At 38.0% G+C, this 15,683-nt stretch overlaps 1 long non-coding RNA gene across 2 annotated transcripts in view; it reads right to left on the bottom strand.

The window, feature by feature from the left end:
* Window positions 1-581: 581 nt before the first annotated feature.
* Window positions 582-15,683, bottom strand: part of LOC119534947 — a 132,157-nt gene continuing 117,055 nt past the window's right edge. For both annotated transcript variants that reach the window (XR_005217139.1, XR_005217140.1), the window contains exon 3: window positions 582-696. This is a non-coding gene — a long non-coding RNA (uncharacterized LOC119534947). The remainder of the gene's footprint in view (window positions 697-15,683) is intronic.

Raw genomic sequence — 15,683 nt, 5'->3', positions numbered from 1 at the left:
GAGTTGGTATTAAAAAGAAAGAACAGGACCTGGGATGAGTAAAGTGAAGGGGGATGAGATCCAAATAGTGCTTGGGCTTGTGCCCATAAGTAGCTGCTAAGACCACTTCTATGAATGTGCTCTCCTCTAAGAATTTCTTAATAAAGTCCAACAGTTTATCATTCTAATAGCACTGTATTCTAGTAAATGGAATCTAAGAATGTTTAAGAAGACATTCATGTAATACATAGCTATAGTAGAAAGAAAATACATCTTCAATTTTGGCACATGCTTTAAACAGAAATAATTCAACCTCATTTTTTCACACATTTTAAATAGGAAAAACTATATTCACTATTAATGTATCAGAGTAGACTAAAAACTATAGCAAGTTAACCCCCAAATCTCAGATCTCAATTTTTTTTTATTATTTATTTATTTTTTTAATCACTCACATTACATTAAAAAGTGGGTCAGCAAGGAGCTCTGTGGTTATTCAGGCAAAAGGGCATAAGACTCTTTTTACTTGGTAGCTCTCCTACTTCTTATGAGCTTGGAGTCCTCTGTCAGATTCTGTTCACCTGGTGAGGAAAAAGAGTGACCAAAAGGTATTGCCAACAATGTTCTCATGGGCCTCTACCCATTCTACATACCAGAACTCAGTGTACGATCCCCTGTGTCCACAGGGAGGCTAGAACCTGAAGTCTACCTCTGATCCTAGGAGGAAAAGAAAAATAAATTTAGCAGCCATCAGACAGGATCCCTGCCACACATTGGCATCACAGTAGTTCTAAGCTTGTCATCATCACAATAGGTGGCATCTATGTGTGTGTCTGTGTGTGTGCATCTGTGTTTATATTTTCAGCCTAAAGTTGTATGTGTGAGATGGGGTGGGAAGGTGAGGTGGAGCTCTTAACACATGAACAGCGTAAGTGAAATACCAGACAGAATGTTTGCTCCTTGAGCCAACAAACTTTCTAAGGTATTTTAGAAATACTTATGTCCATATGAAAATGTAATAGAAAATCTGAAAGTGAAGAGCCTTGCCTTTGCTTAAATCGATGCTTTGATAAGTTTATTTACTTGAAAGAAATATAAATTTTCTTGGGAATGATTGATAATGCAGCCTTCTAGTTATTTCCAATAGGCCTCTCCCCCAATTCACCTTATTAATGAAGGTATATTAGCCTGGGCTTTACAAGATTGTGAAGATCAAGGATGTGTTGATTCTAAGAGCACATATATTTGCATTAATATCTCACCTTTTTTTTTTTTAACTTTTCCCAACTGAGGTAAGTAACTAAATAATTAACCTGTACACTTTTTTTTCCCTGAGAAATACTGATAATGCTGCTGCATTGTGTCAGCTTATAAAATACCATAGAAGCACTGTAGCCCATCTGAATGCTGTTTAAAGAAATGGAAAAGTTGGAAAAGCTGCCTTCCTCCTAAGGCCTATTATTTTTTCTTGAAGGTTAACAGTAATGCTTGGCCCTAAGAAGAAAGGAAACTTGCAGGATCCTGGCTGTTGAAAACTTTTATATGCAGAGATATGTTGTCATGTGTACCCCAGGGATATGGACCAAAACCCTCCTTGGCCACTGCCAATTACTGGTAGAAAAATAACGTAAGGGAAGTCTCACCCCTCTTCTTGAGAGGTGCCATGCCCCTCAGAGGCATTGCTGGAGAAATTACAGTGCCATAATGAGACTCATAATTCATGTCAGCCTCGAGCCTTTTCATTCATTTATAAATGTTTTAGAGCCCCATGATTCATAATGCCATGAGCTGGTTTTCTGTCAGAACCTTCATGCTCCCATTAATATCAGCCATCCCTGCTTCTTGCCAAGAAACAAGCCTTGCCATAATATATCATAAAGTTTAGTGCTCTCAAGTTGTCATAGTCAAAATTCTTCTCTGGGTACTGAGTTAGTGCAAATGCAGTTTTTAGAAAAATATTGGATCTTGAGAAAGAAATCAAGGGAGCAGTTGCCAGGCCACTTAAAAAGTCATTTTAGAGTTATTCTCCATTATTACAATGTACATTTTCTTTGAATGTGGAAACTGGTAACACTAAGAAATGGGGAAGCATTAATGCTAAATTAACATTAAAATTAAGATGAGCCTGCCTGGAATTAAAGGCTTAGAATAAAGGTATTTTTGACCTCAACCTTATTTTTATTTTTTATCTCCTTCCTTATAAATAAGGTTTATAATGAACTTCCTTTCTTAAAAATCTCACTCCCTAATTCATTTTTCTAGCTAATTAAAAGCATTAGAGATTATTCTATTAAGCAAAACAACTGAAGCCATTCTTAAAACCACTTAAAGTCACATAATATGAAACACATGTTGTTAAGGTGTTGGCAACCCTTTCAAGTGTGTTGCATTATCTCCATAGCTGTTGTCCTTTACTGGCAATATCCTCTCCAGTGCCACTTTGCTGTTCTAACCCATCACGACCAATTCATCATCACTTAAATCACAATATAACACTGCAGTGCAGTACTGCAGAAATGATGGTTGATTCTGTTTGATAAAAATTCTCTGTCCACACTTGTTGTTTGAAAAGTCCATGGTAGACTCTATACAGCTGTAGTTCCTGAGCCAAGACAGATTCAGGCAGGGAGTTATCAACAACTTCAGGATACCCATGCAACAGAGCTTACAATCAGAGTTCTTCTGCCAGATCTGGAATCCCATTCTTCAAAGATGACTACTGTAGATCTTTGTTATCCCTACTGTCCTATGTTATTAAAAGAGAGCCTCTTCCAGAGTTTTAATGCTTTACCTGGCTCAGAATCTTGGTTTTGTGAATGGGAGGCTCTCCTGCCCTAGACTTTCTCCCAACCCCAGTCCAAAACTGTTTCTTTTTTTTGGTGCCAACAGAAAGATTTCTATACTATGTTGACTTGTGTTCTCCCAAAAGATACGTTCCAGTCCTAGTCCTTGCTATCTGTAAATGTAAAATAGGGTGTTTGCAGATGTGAACAAGTTAGGATGAGTTCATACTGGATTAGGATGGACCCAATCCATTAGCTGGTGTCCTTATACCAGAGGGAGATTTGGAGGCACCCAGAGACACACACACAGTGGAGAACACCTTGTAAAAACAGCGGCAGTGATTGGAGTGATGCATCTTCAAGCCAAAGAACACCAAGAATTGCTGGCAACCACCAGAAGCCAGGAGAGAGGCATGGAACAGATTTCCCCCAGAGCCTCTAAAAGGAAACAACCTTGCCAACACCTTCATTTTGGACTTCTGACCTCCAGAACTGTAGAAGAATAAATTTCTATTGTTTGAAGCCACCCAGTTAGTGGTAATTTGTTACAGCAGTCCTAGGAAACTAATGCAAACGTCCTAAACTCATCTTTCTTGTGAGTTTAGTATTGATTACTGACTAAACACTCTACCACCAAATTGAGGCGATGATGGCCAGGCCAATAGTTGCTGAGAACGATGGGTTTCCCTTGGGCTTTGGGTCTCTAACCGCCTCTTTTACAGGCCATAGTCCTAAACACAAAGGCATTATTTGTGAACTTTTTGTTTTTCTCCTTTACTGCAAGTAAAAAACTAAAACTTATACTAATTTTTAGTGGTACAAGAGAGAAGAGGGTGAAGCTGAAAACAGAATGATCCGGTTTCACTATGGCATTGGCAAAAAACATTGGGTAGAAGAACACTAAACAGGGAAAAGGGGGTGCATTAGACGTTTGTTCTGATATCCCTAAGTGATTTCTAGTCAATTCTATTTTCCCCTTAAAAACAGAGCAAATAATTAAGACTTTTTAAAAAACCTAACTTGAAGAAAAATATACTAATAGGCTGCATGGGAGGTAGACAACCGTAAGATCAGATTGCAGCCTTCACACTAATCTTAACTTTATTCTGCTTACTTGACTCTCTTTATGGGTTCACTTGTAAGGCTAAGCAGTAAAAGTCTTCAGTTCATGCCAAGACTGTTATTTTAGTCCATCAATTTAATTTATTTCAACAGATATCCACTGGGTGCCTGCTATAGTAAGCAAATGACTGAGGGTTTATGGTAGTCCAGGAACTTTTTATTTTGAAATATATTCAAAGTTATAGGAACAGTTGCAAAAACAATACAAACCCCATACACAGAACTCCAGTATTCTCTGGCCCCCCACCCCGATACCCCGATCCACTAACTTTAACTTGTTGTCACATTGCTATTTCTTTCCCTCCCTCCCTCTCTCCCTATCTATCGCTCTGTCTTCTGAACATATGAGAGATAGCTGCACACATCCTTGAACAAACACTGTAATTCACGTATACAATTCCCATGAAAAAGAACATTCTTTTATGCAATCCCATTAAGTGCAGCTAAGAAGTACAAGAGATTCAACAATGATACAAAGCTTACATTCTATATTTCCTTTTCCTTATGTCTCAACTGTGTCCCTTTGAGCCTCCTGTCCTCCATCCTCAGATCCCATCCAGGGTCATCCTTGGATTTCAATTGTCATCTATTTAGACTGTCTTTTATTTTTCCTCAATTGTGGAAGCATATATACAGCCTAAATCTTCCCATTCCACCCCTTCCCTAGCATTCCATTAGTGGGATTAATCACATTTAGAATGTTGTAATGCTATCATCTTCCCACCATCCATTACTAGAAATTTCCCTTCACCTCAAACAGCAACCCTACACTCATTTCTTAACTCCCCATTGCCCATTGCCCCATTTCTCTTAACCCATACTCTACTTTTCATCTCTATGGTCATATTCTCTGATAATTTCTTTGTGTTTACTGTGGGGCTTAAAATTAACCTCTTAAATCCATAACAATCTTATTTTTCTTTGATACCAACTTAATTTCAATAGGACCCATAAACTATGTACCTATACTCCTCCATGCCCCACCTTTATATAGTTCATTCAAAAATTACATATTTTACATTGAGTTCAAAACCACTGATTTATCATTAGAGTTTGTGTATTTTATATCATGTAGGAAGTAAATAATGGAGTTACAATTCAAAAATTGACTTCTATTTGTATTCCATTGTGGTCAGAGTTGTGCTTTGAATATGTTCAATTGTTTTTTGTTTGTTTGTTTGTTTGTTTTTTAATTTATTGAGGCTTGTTTTATGTCCCAGCATATGGTCCATTCTGGAGAAAGATCCGTGATCACTAGAGAAAAATGAGTGTCCTGGTGATTTGGGATGTAAGGTTCTATATATGTCTGTTAAAATTCTCTGTATCTCTTTCTGCTTTCTTTGTTTCTCTGTCAGTAGGGCTCTCTTTAGTATCTGAAGTAGGGCAGGTCTCTTATTGGCAAAGTCTCTCAGCATTTGTTTGTCTGTGAAAAATTTAAGCTCTCCCTCAAATTGGAAGGAGAGTTTTGCTGGATAAGGTATTCTTGGCTGGAAATGTTTCTCTCTCAGAATTTTAAATATGTCATGCCACTGCCTTCTCGCCTCCATGGTGGCCGCTGAGTAGTCACTCCTTAGTCTTATGTTGTTCCCTTTGTATGTGGTGAATTGCTTTTCTCTTGCTGCTTTCAGAACTTTCTCCTTCTCTTCAGTATTTGAAAGTCTGATAAGAATATGTCTTGGAGTGGGTTTATTTGAATTTATTCTATTTGGAGTTCGCTAGGCATTTATGCTTTGTGTATTTATATTGTGTAGAAGGTTTGGGAAGTTTTCCCCAACAATTTCTTTGAATACTCTTTCTAGACCTTTACCCTTCTCTTTCCCTTCTGGGACTCCAATGAGTCTTAAGTTTGGACGTTTTATTTTATCTATCATATCCCTGAGATCCTTTTTGAGTTTTTCGTTTTTTTTCTCTATTCTTTCTTTTGTTCTTTCATTTTCTGTTCTGTGGATCTCTAGGACACTGAGTCATTGTCCAACTTCCTCTAGTCTTGTATTATGAGTATCCAGAGTCTTTTTAATTTGGCCAACAGTTTCTTTTATTTCCGTAAGGTCTTCTTTTTTTTTATTTAACCTTGCAATTTCTTCTTTATGCACTTCTAGGGTCTTATTTATGTCCCTTTTATCTTGTTCCATGGTCTTCTTCATGTCTTTTATATCCTGTGCCATGTTTTCGTTCCTCGATTGTGATTTTTGATTAACTGTGCCAAGTACTGTGTCTCTTCCAAAATTTTGATTTGGGTGTTTGGGATCGGGTTCTCTATATCATCTGGTTTTAGCATATGCAATAAGATTGTCTGTTGTTTTTGGCCTCTTGGCATTTGCTTTGCTTCATAGGATTCTTTCAAGTTGTAAAAAAAAAAAAAATACCAATCTAATTTTTCAGAAATACAAGCTGGTGGCCTACACTTTCTCCAACTAACCAGCAGATGGTGTCTCTGAGTCACCTATATCCCTGAAGTCAGTTCTCCCCAACTCTTGTCTCTGTGGTGTGTGGGGAAATGATTTTTGTGGGGTTCAGTTGGTGAACTCAGTTTGGGTTTGTTGTCAGAGCTGTCCGCCCTGAAGGTGGTGTGTGTGTCTGGGTGGTCAGGGAGGCAGGGCCACTTTAATATTCAAACCTCCCAGGTGTTCCCCGAGAGTCAAGGCTGTTGCAAGAGTCTGAGCCTTCATTTCGATTTTGCCCCAGATTTTCTCTGTCACTGACCCACAAACCACGAGCATTGATGTAGTGTCCCTGGGTTTTCCGAGTGGGCCCCCCTTCTCAGCTGTGATCTTCCAGGACCTCTGCTGAGGGAAGGCTGTGCTACATCACTAGTGTGCGTCGTCCCTCAAGGAAAGCCCCGGGCCACCGGGCTGTGCAGGGGTGCTCTCTGCCTGCTGCAAAGATTAGCCTATAATTCTTGACTGGTGTAAGTTCTGAATGAAAGGCAGGTAGGAGAGCTGGGCCCCACCCCTTTCCTCTTAGAGAAGATAGACGCCCTAGGAGGAAGTCATTAGCATTTCAATGGTCTCTCTCTGCCTGTGCCACACCCCTGTCTGGGTCACAGAACTGGGAACTGAAAATGGCTGAGGCTTTCTCCCCTGAGTCGAAAAAGGAACAGAGCTAGTCCGAGGCAACCCTCTGGGTCTCCAAGGTCAGTCATCACCCAAAGCCTCTGTCTACTTGTTGGGGATTTGTACCTCATAGTGAGCAGTTCACACTTGCTAATTAAAACCCCAGTTGGAGCTCAGCTAAGCTATATTCGCTCACTGGGAGAAAGCATCTCTCTGGCACCACGAGGCTTTGTAGCTCAGCCCGTGGGGGAGGGGTCTCCCGATTTGGATCCGCAGTTTCTACTTACAGATTTTATGCTATGATCTCGGGCATTCCTCACAATTCAGGTTGGTATATGATGAGTGGACGGTCATGTCTGTCCCCTTGAAGTTATTCTGGATTATTTACTAGTTGTTTCTGGTTTTTTTTAGTTGTTTCAGGGGGACTACTTAGCTTCCACTCCTCTCTATGCCACCATCTTAGATCCTCTTCCTCCAGGAACTTTTTAAAGCATTTTATATGTATTACATAATTTCCGCTCCTCAATACTCTCCATGATGTAGGTATAATTATCATCTCCATTTTAAAGATGAAAAACCTGAGGCACTATGAGCTTAAGGAACTTGGCTGAAGCCCACGCAGCTTTTTTTAATATGTGGGAGCCTGGATTTGAACCCAAGCAGTCTGTCACCAGGATCCATAGTCAACACTGTAGCCATGTTTATGCTATATATGTAAATACTGGAAGTTTAGAAATGTTAGAACCATCATTTAAAGTTAATGATTAAAGCATAGTATATGCACCTACTGTACAACATATGCAAACATTTATTTATAAATTCTTGTACATTTCTACGTTGTCTCCAGAACTTTGGCAATTTTGGAAAATAAAGCAAATTTACATTTCACATTTCATGGAAATTTTAATTTTTTTAATCCATACCCACTCCCCCCAACCTCCTTTTTTTTGTTTTAATAAGAACTGATAAATTTGCCATGCTATTTAGTGGTGTTTTTTGAAAGTACAGTCCAGGCATCTCTCCAAAATACCTGGATTGCTTATTCAATATTCAGATTCTAGGTCTCTACAACACTGGGCAGAAGAACACAAAACAGAACAATGGATTCCAAAGAAAAGGAAAAGGGGGGTCCATTAGAAGTGCGAATCAGAACTTGGGGTGGAGCATAAGATTCTTCATTTTTTTACAAGCCCCTCAGATGTATCTAATGCTTCTGGAGTTTGAATCCTGCCAACCTAGAGGCAATGGAGCTTCCTAGCCAGCTTTAAAATGTATTTCTTTAGCCTGCTTTGATTTAAACTAATTAGATAGAAAATATTAACTTTCCAATTTTCTAGTCCTAATTGTCTAAGAAATACAACCTCTTTAAGTGGCCTCCAAGCAGTTCACACAGCCACGACCTCTTCTATCTGCAGTGTGTACAATCCATGATAAACCAGTCCCCAATAAATGCAAATGTTCCCCTCACTGCCTCAGCAGCCACTTCATTTGTAGTTTCCTCTTTCAAACATTTTCTTTTTTAATGCTTAATTTACCTTGAATCAACTCTTGGCTAAGCAATGACTTTAAATATTTTATAGCATGCTTCCTGCATTTGTCTTAAATCCAGATTTTTTTCTCCCTAGAGACTCTTCTAAGCAAAACTTTAAAATTTTGTTCTAAAATGTTTAAAAATATTTTGAGCAGAATAGTTTCTAACCAAGCATGTTTCCTTGCATTGAGTATTACACTATCAAAATAATTTCATCCTAGGTCAGCCATAGTTAAAACTAAGTCTGTAGTCAGAGGATGTCATGAACAACAGAGCACTGAACCATAGCCAGCTTAAGTTCCTCAAAGCAAGGCTTCTGAGATTTGCCCATTTGATATGTGCAGTAAAGATCCCAAATGACTGCTGTGGAGTCAACTGAAGCAGATGTTAGACTAGAAATTTCAGCCCAAGTTACACTGTGAGAGCATGCTGAGAGACCATCATAAATGATATAGATTATTTGTGAAGCACTAAGAAATATCAGAAGAGGAACAGATATCCCTGGCAGTATTCAGGGATGAGATGGTCAATTTTGAAAAGGGTTACTGGTCAAACCTGAAGCATGAGTAAGTAAAAAATAGAGATGAGCATGGAGCACAGTTTCCACAATCACTTATAAAGCAACATGATATGATAATGTATTTTTCAAACTATAAAGCCTGTAAGTGTTTTATTATTATTCATATTCATTGAAAGAACAAGTACTCAAATATCAATCTTTTCAAATCTAGTGCTAAATTTGTATTTCAATATAGTTCATACTTCGGTTTACAAGGAATTGTTTTATGTGTTCTATTGCATTTAAATATTGTGATTACAGATGTTGTGTAAAAATCTGGTAACCAGGAAAGAAGATGGCAGCATTGAGAGGAGTGGAAGCTCCTCAGTCCCCCTGGACAACTAATAAACAACCAGGAACAACTACTAAATAATCGGGAATAACTGCAGGGGGACAAATGTGACCGTCCACCCATCATACACCAACTTCAATTGGGAGGAATGCCTGAGATTGTAGTATAAAATATGTAAGTAAAAACTGTGGATCCAAGCCAGGAGCCCCCTCCCACCACTGCCCGAACTGCAAAGCCTTGCAGTGCTAGAAAGCAGCACTCTCCCAGCAAGTGAATATAGCTCAGCTGAGCTCCAGCTGGGGTTTTAATTGACAAACCTGGGGCTGCTCAATACAAGCTATGAATCCCCAACAGACAGAGGCTTTTGGTGATGACTGATCTTGGAGAGCTGGAGGACCTCTCTGGGAGGAAGGAGAAGCCCAGAAGAACAGGTGCTGTCTCTGGCTGATGGGTGAAACTGAGGGTGGCCACAGACTGACCCTGAAGGGGGGGCTTTCTGTCCTTTTTCAACTCAGTGGAGAAAGCCTCAGTCATTTTCAATTCCCAGTGCTCAGACCCAGACAAGAGTAGATAGGAGAGTCAGAGACTATTTGAATACAAATGACTTCTCCCTAGGGGGTGTATCTTCCCTAAGAGGAAAGAGGCAGTGCCAAGCTGTACCACCCACCTTCCATTCAGTACCAGACCCCGGAGCCTGGGGGAAAACAGCCATGGGCCACACCTCCTTACACCAGTCTGGAGCCACAGGCTGACAGGCACCATCTGCTGGGCAGAAAAGCACAGTGACTTGAGGCCTCACAGGGTGTATCAGTCTTCTAAGACACATCCTTAGGAAGACATGATACTATTGCCTCCTTACAAGACCTGAGCCCATTCTGGGAAAACCTGATTGGGGTAACCAAGGAAACCAGATGCCTAGACAACAGAAAACTACAACCTACACTAAGAAAAATGAAGTTTTGGCCCAGTCAAAGGACCAAACTTACACTTCAACTGAGATACAGGAATTGAAACAACTAATGTTAAATCAATTCAAAAAGTTTAGGGAAGATATGGCAAAAGAGATAACATGTATAATAAAAAAACTGGGTGAACAAAAGGTAGAAATTGAAAGTTCGAAAAAATGACTGGCAGAATCTATGGAAATGAAAGCACAACACAAGGGATGAAAGGCACAACACCAGTGATGAAAGACACAATGGAGACATAAAACAGCAGATCTCAAGAGGCAGAAGAAAATACTGAGGAACTGGAGAACAAGGCACCTGAAAGCCTACACACAAAAGAACAGATACAGAAAAGAATGGAAAAATATGAGCAACATCTCCAGAAACTTAAGGACAAGATGAAATGCATGAATGTATGTGTCATGGGTGTCCCAAGAGGAGGAGAGAAGGGAAAAGGGGCAGAAGCAATAATAGAGGAAAAATCAATGAAAATTTCCCATCTCTTATGAAAGACATAAAATTGCAGATCCAAGAGGCACAGCATACCCCAAACAGAAGAGATCTGAATAGGTCTATGCCAAGACACTTAATAATGAGATTATCAAATGTCAAAGATAAAAAGAGAATCCCGAAAGCAGAAAGAGAAAAGTGATCCATCACATACAAAGGAAGCTTGATAAGACTATGTGTGGATTTCTCAACAGAAACCATGGAAGCAAGAAGGAAGAGGTGTGATATATTTAAGATACTGAAAGAGAAAAAACACCAACCAAGAATCCTATATCCAGCAAAACTGTCCTTCAAATATGAGGGAGAGCTTAAAATATTCTCTGACAAACAGACAATGACAGAGTTTGTGAACAACATATCTGCTCTACACGGAATACTAAAGGGAGCACTACAGATAGATAGGAAAAGAGGAGTGAGAGGTTTGGAACACAATTTTGGGAGATAGTAGCACAGCGATGTAAGTACACTGAACAAAGATGATGGTGAGTATGGTTGAAAGAGGAAGATTAGGACCATGTGGGACACTAGAAGGAAAGAGGAAAGATAAAGACTGGGACTGCATAGTTCGGTGAAACCTAGGATGCTCAATCATTGTGATAAAAGGTGCAAATATATTTTTACATGAGGTAGAACAAATGAATGTCAACATTGCAAGGTGTTTAAAATGGGGTGGGATTGCAGGAAAAATACAATCAATGCAAACTAGAGACTACAGTCAACAGAAACACTATGTTATGCTTCCTTTGATATAATATAGGCAATATACCAAAGCTAAATGCATATGGGGAGGGGTCATAGGGGAAGGGTATGGGACTCTTGGCATTGGTGATGTTGTCAGACTCTTTATTCTACTTTAGTTTAATGCTATCTTTCCATTTTTGCTTCCTAGCTGTCATGCTTTGTTTTGTTTTCTCTTTTTCTTTTTTTCTTTTTCTCTTGTCTCCCTACCTTCTTTGACTCTTCCTCCTTCTTTGTGGAAGAAATGGAGATGTCCTCATACAGATAGTGGCGATGGTGGTGAATACATAAATATGTGACTATAAAAGAACCATCGATTTTTTACTTAGGATGGAATGTTTGGTGTGTGAACAAAACCATCTTTAAAAAGATGGGTTGATGAAGAAATCTTGAGGGCATTATATTGAGAGAAATAAGACAGACACATAATGACAAATATTGCAGGGTCTCACTGATATGAACTAATTATAATATGTAAACTCATAGACATGAAATGTAAGTTATCAGGATATAGAATGAGGTTAAAGAATGGGGAGCAATTGCTTATTATGAGCAGAATGTTCAACTAGGGTGAACTTAAACATTTGGAAATGGACAAAGGTGATGGTAGCACATTGTGATAATAACTAATAGTGCTGAATGATGTGTGAATGTGGTTGACAGGGTAAGCTCAGAGGCATGTATGTCACCAGAAAGAAAGTTGGAGGTTAAAAGATGGGAATGTATAAAACAGTGAATCTTGTGGTAGACAATGTCCGTGATTAACTGTACAAATATTAGAAATCTCTCTCATGAACTAGTACAAGTATATGACACTATAACTAGAAGTTAATAATAGAGGGGCATATAGGAAAAAATATATGCCTATTGCAAACTATATACTACAGTTAGTAGTATTTTAACATTCTTTCATTAACAGTAACAAATGTACTATACGAAGACTATGAAGCAATAATGGAGGGTGGATGGATAGGGGTATGGGAGGATTTGAATTTCCTTTTTTTGTGTGTCTTTATTTCTTTTCTGGAGTAATGAAAATGGTCTAAAAATTGAAGAAAAAATTAATTGTGGTGATGGATGCACAGCTGCATAATGGTACCATGGGCAATTGATTGTACACTTTGGATCTTTGGATAATTGTATGGTATGTGAACAATCTCATTAAAAAATAATAATAAAAAAATTTTTTTAAAAAAATCTGGTAACCATTACCTGGAGCAGTTGGGAATCATTTAGTTGGAGATTTGAATGGGTGGTTTATGGAATTTACCTATAAATATAATGCTGAAAGAGACTTTTTATTGGGGGAGGGAATCACATTCTTTTAAAAGTCTTGACCTTTCGCAACTGTGGTAAATTTAAATTGTGTTGTATCAACTTGAAAAAGATATCTCCCTCATACCATTAAAATTAACATTTTCTATTCAGAGCCTGGTAGCTTGTGACAAATCACTTAAAATTCCAATTTCATCTTCTGCACTTGAGTAAGTGAAGGAACTGTGGTTACATCTAGTAATATTATAATCATATTTAGCTACATTAAATTAATGTGAGATATTGTCAATTAAATGAGAGAATATGCAAAATAGTTTTTATTATAACCTATAATTTTGAAATCAATGGCTGTCATTTAAAAATATTTATTTACTGGGAAATTCTGCATCTATACTTCAGGATCCACTCTGATACCTAGTTAACTGATACTCCTGCTCATTTACTTTAACTTTCTTTTTTTTTTTTTTTTTGCCAGAGTCCCACTTGGAATGACATCTGCTAAAATGGTTGGGTGCTTTAGTAGGCATAGCTCAGTTCCTTGCCTTCACTTTCTTCCTTTGGCTGAAACTGTGACCAACTTTGTCCAGGTAAGGAAATCTATGATTAATCTTAGTTGATTCAGCAGAGAAGCTACTAATTTCATGGCCAGTGTTATCTAAAGTTCCTGTAATCAAAACATGCCCTTAAGACAGGACCTGGTCTTTCTTTAACATAATTTTACTAAATCAGATTTAAAAAAAAAAAAAAAAAACTCAGTTAATAATCTGTGCAAACATTAAACTAAAATTTAAATGTTTGTCATTACTTTTATCTTTTCCTTACTTTCCTTTCTTCACTCCTTCCCTCCTTTCTTCCTTCTGTACATCCTTTCTCCCTCCCTTTTTCTTCTTGCTTTCCTTCCTTCCTTTTTCTTTTGTTTAATTTAGTATCTGATCTTTTAAACAACATTAATGAATGGAATAGAATGTTTTCTCAAAAGAAGTAGCCACCAAGAAAAAATAGTTCCAACTAAATATTTGAAAATGGCCTAGAGGAAGGGAGTATTCCTTCACTTTATTACAAGGCTGATAGCTTGATAATGAAATTCTATGAAAAATTAAAGGCAAGACCATTTCTCTCTAAGCTTTGTGTACATTGCTTTTCAGTAGTGTAACACATTACCTTTTAATCCATGCTATGAAAATATTTAATTTTACTAGCATCTCTACACTAGTAAATTTGAACAGATTAGAGAAGATACAACCCTTTGTTAGTGCATAGTAAATGCATAGAGACAGTGCTATTGGAAGATATGCAAGGTTCACGCAGAAGGCAAGACTTGAGCTGTGTAATGAAGGGCAGACAAAATTTAGATGAATGGATGGATAGAGGAGAAGATAAGAAAGAGTCTTTAGGGAAAGAGGAACAGAAATGGTAAAGATGGAAATGGAATGTAGCCTATACTTCTAATACTATTTCAGAGCATTTGTTTTGGAGGATTTTCCATAAATATATTAATGGAATCTTTTACTCATGGTTGAGCTATATTTAGAAACCTGGCTAGAAAGTCTCTCAACGTATTACTGCTGACCTATTTTCTAGGCTTTCACCTCATGGGTTAAGTTTATTCTGTTAGAGGAATGCTAGCTGCATCTAATTCTAAATCCCCAAATTTCAGGAGTTTGACAAAATATAAATTTACTGCCCACATAATAGGCCAATTCCAGTGTTCCTGCTTGGTAAGTAGGTGGTTTTCATTTATCTTGAGATTCAGGGATGTGGGCATCTTCAATTCAGAAGCCCCACCCTTCCCTTAGTGTCTCTGTGTCCTCTGGCAGCTAGAAGAGAAGTCAAACCCACTCGTTCAACATCTTGGCCAGAAAATTATCACTTCTTACATTCTACTGGGGAGAATTTGTGACATGGACCCACCTAGATGCAAGGGAAGCTTGGAAATGTAATCGCTGTCTGAGCAGCTACTTCACCACAATAGATTTAAACTAGGGAGGGAAAGCACAAATTTTGATGGACAGTTAACTTTCTCTCTCACACTTACCATAGGTCTTAATTTTCCAGTGATGTACTTGAACTCCACTTAGGTTACTACTTCAGTTCTAACTCTTGGCTTGAACATAAGTGTCTGCTGAAGTACTGTAGAAAATTTAGAAGAGAATGTTTGAGTCCTTAGAGTTTACCCCATTCTTATGTAAGACATTTCAACATGTAAATAATCTTTGAGAGTACCTAGTATTTCCTCTTTTAAGTCCTATATTTTCTTCTTAGATTTTTGTACAATAGTTTAGCAACAAAACTGAGTTGCAATGCTAATTATTCTCTTATGATACCTTTCATCTCAGCCAGAATAGGATATATGTTTCCAGCCTATTAATATTTCCTGATCATTAGTATTTCCCATGAAACTTCCCCATTTGGTCAAGTCTCCACTGATTTCAGTGTAGCTGTTTGTGCATCCCACAAAGAATGGCCACAGGAAAGATATATAGACTCTGAATTACTCTGTAAAGATGCCCTAATTATATCCTCCCAATTCATAGAAATAGGTCTTTTATCAATAACAACACAGTGCAGTTAGGGACGTCTCTTGTAACTTGCCAGGGTGCAGTCAGCTGATGCTAATGTTTCCTTGGAGAGCACTTGAATAAACAGTATCACATCATTTTTAAGTGACAATTCTTTCTCTTGAGAATTGCCATCCGATTCAATATGACTCAACTATTTTTGTCCCAATGGCTTTACATTTAACTCCAATTTTCTTTTCTTATTCAAAACTTTGCTTTGTGACTTCTTTTGTGCATATAACATATAATTCTTAAACACCTTCTAACAGAACTTCTATTTATCTAACACTGAAAAGAATGTTGTACTACATAGAAATAACAGAAAAACAGGCATTG

Source organism: Choloepus didactylus, chromosome 5 (assembly GCF_015220235.1).
Source record: "Choloepus didactylus isolate mChoDid1 chromosome 5, mChoDid1.pri, whole genome shotgun sequence".
Lineage (NCBI taxonomy): Eukaryota > Metazoa > Chordata > Mammalia > Pilosa > Megalonychidae > Choloepus > Choloepus didactylus.
The sequence above is the reverse complement of the archived record's forward strand: the minus strand, read 5'-3'. Positions and strand labels throughout refer to the sequence as shown.